A 6,721-nucleotide genomic window follows, 5' to 3' on the forward strand; every position below is an offset into this window, starting at 1 on the left:
TATGTATATATATATATATATATATATATATATACATATATATATATATATATATACATATATATATATATGATAAGTGTTTGACGAGCTACATATGTTGACCCTGATTTGAACATTGTGTGATGTGTACATGTGCTAAATCATCACATGATAGCCCAGGAATATGGAGAATTTTTGTTTTAATTAAAAAATAAACTATGAAAAAGGCTAGGTTAAATGATATGTTTCTATGCCCAAAACAATGTTCAGAACCAGTGAGCAGGGTGCTGTTCCTAAGGAGAGGGCAGTGGAGCTTTCCTGTTGTCTTCCCCCCTCATTACTCCTTCTCTTGTGTGAAACCACATGCTGCTTGCACTGGGGTTTTCCATCTCAGTGCTCTGGTTGATTCCCCTCAAACTAGTGAACGTCTGACTCCACGCAGGCCAGTGAGGTTCTCCCCCCAAGAACATACCACATTTTAGCAGATGGACACATTTTTAAAAGATCAGTGCCATGAAGCATCTCTGCTTTATTGCTATCGGGTTTCCCCTCCTTCCTAGGGCCTGGTGGTTCAGGTGTTTTTTTCCATGTCCCAAACTACTTCACAGTCTTCCACTGAATTCCACTCAGGCAGGGTAGCCAGAGTTCTTTTGTTTGTAAATAGCTTTGAGTTTGTAGCATTTTACAAACACATTTGCCTGTGTGTGTGTGTGTATATGTGTGTGTGTGTGTATGTGTGTGTTGGCAAAATAACCCACGACATGTGGTATTTGCAGAGCACATACTGCTCTGGATATTAATGGTGGACCTTTGGAATATATTAAGGGGAATATAAACTGCACTCAATGTTCATATTCACTAACTGGAAACCAAATAAGAGCATTATTACATTCCTCTCTGCATGTTCACAGCACAAAGGATATTAACATGGCTTTGATAAGGATGGTGAAGTCACCTCACAATGGTGATGGCATTAAGACCATCGAGGGTCTGATGACTCTTAGTCCAGGAAGAAATATAATGTTCTCAGCAAAGAATTGGGTTTACCAAGGCATTTTATTTCAAAATGACGACAAAAGACAACCTCGAGCTTACCACAAGGCAGGAAGCTCAATGGAGGTTCATCACCTTGGTCAACTGGCAACTTCCTCCACCCTAGCAGACTGTGAAGGGGTAGGGAGATTCCTCTCCTGAAACCTTAAAAGGAGGCTTGTTTAGTTTTGAAGAAAAGCTCTTACAGTATATTTAATTAAGAGAAACAAAATTAGCCTAATATACAAGCACAAAAAAGAAGTATCATTTCATAGGAAAATGGGGGTAGGGGGTAACCTGCCTGGAAAGAAGGATTCAAAGATTGCTAAACCCACCCCACTTCCGGTCCTGTTAACACCGTCCTCTGTGCCCTACATAAAATACAATGTAATACAAGGGCTGGGGTTGTGGCTCAGTGGTAGAGTGCTTGCCTAGCATGTGTGAGGCACTGGGTTTGATCCTCAGCACCACATAAAAATAAATAAATAAAATAAAGATCCATTGACAACTAAAAAAATATTTTTAAAAATGCAGTATGATACCATCTACAGTAACAGTGGTGATGCAAGGGAACTGTGAATAGATTACGTATATATGCATGCTCACATGCTCCTGCCCACACATATTCAAAAGGCTGCAGGAAAAGGAATGACTAATGAAGGAATGAACTATCAATGGAGCGAGGTCCTGCAGGGGATGGAAGTGAGAGAGGAAGAACAGACTTGAGGAACACTCAGGAACATTTCTTTCTCTAAGCCAACAAAATGGGAAAAATAGGCAAAAATATGTTTTGTGGTAGGTATCAGGAATTTTGAGGTAATTCAAGCCTGAAAGCAGTTCTTGGAGACACAATTCAAGAACAGCTATATAAAACAAAACCAAAAACATGTTTTTTTGTTTGTTTTAAATTTTATTTATTTATTTTATTTGTTGATGGATCTTTATTTTTTATTTGTATGCCGTGTTGAAAATCTAAGCCAATTCGAGGCAAGTGCTCTACCACTGAGCCACAACCCCAGCCTAAAAAAAGTGGCTTCCTTTCCCCAAAAGTTCATCTAATATCCAAGTAGGATATGGATATTTGCTGAATATGGACATTAAATGGATGTACACAAAGCAGATCAGTTATAAGTAGTATGCTTACACATATTCTAACAGCTTTCACAGCAATACTGTTTACAAGTTTTACAGTTTTATTATGAACGTTCAATTGGTTCAGGCTATGTCAAGAGTTCCAATGTCATTCTTTTACTTTCCTATTGTAAAGTCCTGAAGAATGTTTCCAAATTAGAAGTCACCTGAGGCAAGGGACCCAAACTCAGATGATCCCAGATTGAAGCAAAAAGCAGAAATGAATGAGGCAGTCTGTGAAAGAAATGGGATGGCCATCTTGGCCTCCCTCTCAGGTGCCCACTTTTCATAAGGGCATGGGTGATAAAAATAGTCTCCTAAGAAAAGGTACAAAGTGCAATAATGACAGACCCACACTGGTCTTAGTCTCACAGAGGTATGAGAAAAGGGTAGCATTGTCACAAATTGGCAAATGCACGATCACCTTTATCGAGCAACTGCTACCCAGCTTACCTATTAGTGCCATACCCAAAATATGATTCTCAAATTGCCAAATAGTCTTGTTCCTATCACCTGTGTTGGTCAACAGAATAATTAATGTACAAGCGATGGTGTGCCAGTTCTAAGCCTAGCACTCAGGAAGTGCACCATGTTTGCGCATGCTCTCTTCTCCTTCCATCAGTAGGCAGACACACAACTAGCCTGATGAGTGTAAGAGATGAGGACATGGAGAAAGGACACACTGACCCAGTGGTCAGCCAGATGTGTGAGCCAAACTTGGGAAAACTAGAGAGCTCACCAGACACATAAGCAACAATCATGCTTTTATATACCCCCAAATCTTTCAAGTTTTATGTAATGCAATATTATCATGGTAATAAAGACCTTATACCAAAATCCATGTTCTTAAGTGAAATTTGATTTTAAAAGTTAATAAGTAATTCATGTTTTTAAATCCATTTTGTCCTATCATCTCAGAGTGGAACACCTACAAAAAATTAAATTGAGTAACAAATATAGCACATACGATAATGTTAAAATAAGTATGTTTTTAGAAGTCTATCCTTTTGAGGAAAGTAATAGGTGAAAAAATTAGATCATTTAAAAATATAGATGTGTATTTTCATTTAAAAAATACAAAGGATTCATAAGCTCTAGATTATGATTTCCACCCTATTTTAAATTGAAATTGAAATAGTTTCAATGAAATAGTAACAGAATTGAAAAAACTTAGGTCTTTATGTGTTAAAAACCACAACATTATTGAAACACAATCATTTGTATGGTTCTGATCTAGATCCTAGGTCACTATTTGCTATTCTCCATCCCAATCTAATCCCTTATTTTATAATTAGAAAAAGACTTTCAAAGAGAGAATGTTTCTTTCCAAAAGCTAAGGAATTGGATGTCAATTTGTTCATCTGTCTAATTCAACCCATTTTATAAAAATTTCTTAGTGTCCTCATTTGGGCATGTGGCTATTTCTAAGTCACCTGGTCCTTCCTCCCCATTCTTCCTGTCACTTTAATTTTGAGCATAAACTGGATTCCCATGAAGAAAGTGCTGGATTCTTCTCTCCAAACCTCCTCTGAGCTCCGACAGTTACCACCTTTTCAGCAGGAAATTTGAATTCTATTCTTCTTGGAAAAGGTAATACTTCTAAAAATATGCTTGAGGTCACAAACTTGGTATATATTTTCTGCATTAAACTCACACCTCTTCCCTCCACAAAACAAATGAATAAATGATGCTTCTACTTTAAAATGGAATAATTTTTTTTTTACAGTGCTGACTAAGGCAAAAATTCCCCCCCGAAACCCAAATAATGTTGGACTTGGACAAATAAAAACAACCTGAGATAAAAGCAGACAGGCGAATCCTAGCAGGGCATGTGTCACTTCATTTAGAGAAAGCACAGTTTCTCTTTCACAGAATTGCTGAAGGAGAACCCATATTGAAAGTTGTGATTATTGTTTTAGCTGGGATTCATAAAGAGACTGAACAGCTGCACACTTTATTAGATCTAATCTAAATACCTGCTCCTTGTATTTTTGTGCTGGGAGATATTTATGTTATCAATTCAAGTTTATACTAACCATCAGGAGGAATACTCCCTGTAGCTCTGCTGACTCAAAATAATGACTTGTAAGGGAGCTCTAATGACAGAACAAGGGGCAATTATAGACACAGTGTGAGACTTGGAATAACTGTGTGATGTATTCTGTGCACTTGATTGACCTCATGTTCAAGTTCGTTTGTGCCTCACTGTTGTAGATATAGCCTATGCCTCAGGGTATATGCCTTGTTAATTTCAATATAAGAAGACAGAATGGATTAGATCAGATGGCTCAGACAAAAAACACAAAGCTGTACCCAGCCTTGGCAGCGAAGTGACAACACATTGGGTTCTACCAGAAGGAACCATCAAATTTGTTTCAGGGAAGGATGAAAAGTTCGAATAATCAATGTGGAACATTAATTCACTCCTACTCTGGGGTAACGAAAACAATGTGCATGTCCTTTGTGTCTTTATGTAATGGTGGTGGCGGCTGGGGAGATTTGGAATTCATTATAAAGTGAGAGAGGCACAGGAAAAACAAGGAAAGGATAAGAACTTCTTATAAAATAAGGTGACTGTGAGATGTTCATCCATTGCATAGCTTTGGAGTAAAACCATTTGGCAGTCTCCTCCCTACATGTCACTTGGAAGTGCACCCTGCTGTGCCGTAATTCACTGACTGAGAAATCAGGGAGATGACTTCTCTGATGGATTGTCTATAATCCCAATGCCACACAGGCTTCCTTTAAGGATGTGGGTAAAGGAAGGGGAGTATAGGAGAGAAACTGTTGTTTATGTTTTTATCAATGTTAGTGTTTACAAAAAAAAAAAATGAATTCTCTTGTTGTGTACAAAATGATAGAGGGAGTTCAAGCACATAACGATATTTGAGACTGCCTTGGAAATAACATGGAACAACTGATACTTATGCAATTTCTCAGAAATATAGCTTTGATGCTAAATTGGATGAAAAGAGGCGTTCCAAAACCGTCATTTCATCAGCCTTGGTTGTTGGCTAATAGTACCATCTAGTCAACTCCACCTACCCTTCCCAAGTGGTTGTTAGAGAAGCCCACAAAAGCCTTAGTAAAAACTCAAAATCAATGTTTTCTAAATGATACTGGGAAGCACATCTTTGCTCTTCTATTGTTAGCCGTATAGTCTTTGAAAAACTGCATAAGTAATATGTAATATTGAATGAGGAAGTTTCTTCCTCAGAATACACAGATAAAGTGCCAACAGAGCAAAGAAGATAGGCAAACACAGCCAAGTGATGGAAAGCTGGAATGTGGGAATCTATCCCATATTTATCTGTCCTGAAAACTTTAGGCTGAAAACGGATCACAAAACTGAGACCACATGAATGTAAGAGCTATTGTAGGAAGGAATACGATTTTGATGTTTTCTAACCCTATTTTTGCCTCAGATGTAAGGGAAAGAGTGAGATATATATGCTCAAGCATGGAGCACTTTTAAAAGCATTGATTTTCAATAAGCTGTTGGAAAAAAAACTGAATATTTTCAAGTTCTCTTTAAGATACTAGTCAGAAAAAAAATACATTGATTTTAAACTATGTAGAATAGTCAACATGTGAATTTCAGATTTCTTTGAAATAATAGATTTCTGGCTGAAAGCTCTTGATGCAACAAAGATTCTCTCTCTGACATCTTTCAGTAACTTAAGATACACAATCTGACACAGACAATTCTAGCCAAACAAGCACGGCACGGGGGACTAACCAATGCTAAGTCACCACTTTCTAATTCTATTTTAATCACACTGCCATCACTTTTTCTTCAAATTAAACGAAGAGGGAACTCTCAGAAATAAGATAATGGTATTATTTTATTACTGTATGTTTTCAAGAAGTATAAATTCACTGATTTTTTTTAAAGTCAATAAATTAGACAAAGGAAGCTGTTCTCATGGAAATTAGACATCAGAGGATCCAGGTAGAGGTTCTGTCACATCCTTCAATTCAAACTGTTTCAGCATTTTATCCATGTAAAGTTGAAGTTTGCTGGATTAAAAAAAAAAAGCCTATGATTCCAACATGTTTAGGCTAGAAAGCTTCTATTCATCCTTTCTCCAGTGAGGCCATTTCTCTGGACATACCTACCAAACTTCCAACTCATGCATTTGGGGCTGTTCTCAATCCCATCCTGGCATGTGACTCAGGTCTGGACAGTTACCATCTCCTTATTTTGTACGGGAGTATCACTGTTTCAAAGCAGAGTGTCTGACATCATAAGATTCATGAGTGAGTCACACTTGAAAATTCTCTGTCATTATTGAGAGAGGCCATGGACTTATCACTGGAAGATTTTTGGCCTGGAGCTCTTTGCAGCCATCCAACATTAAACAGGCCTGAGAATGACTCCATCAAAATAGAAGACAGCGCCACAGCATCAAGTGAAGGGAAATTCCCATGCATCTGTGTAGTTATGAGTTTATTTTTTTTCCACAAATATTTTTTGAGCATTTATTATGTCTGGGCTATTTGTGGTAGGGATAAGAGTAATACAATTTTGGAGAACAATTTCAGAGTGAGATGGATTCTTGAAACAACTAAAGCTAAG

This window comes from Marmota marmota, unplaced genomic scaffold (assembly GCF_001458135.2).
Source record: "Marmota marmota marmota unplaced genomic scaffold, marMar, whole genome shotgun sequence".
NCBI classification, from domain to species: domain Eukaryota; kingdom Metazoa; phylum Chordata; class Mammalia; order Rodentia; family Sciuridae; genus Marmota; species Marmota marmota.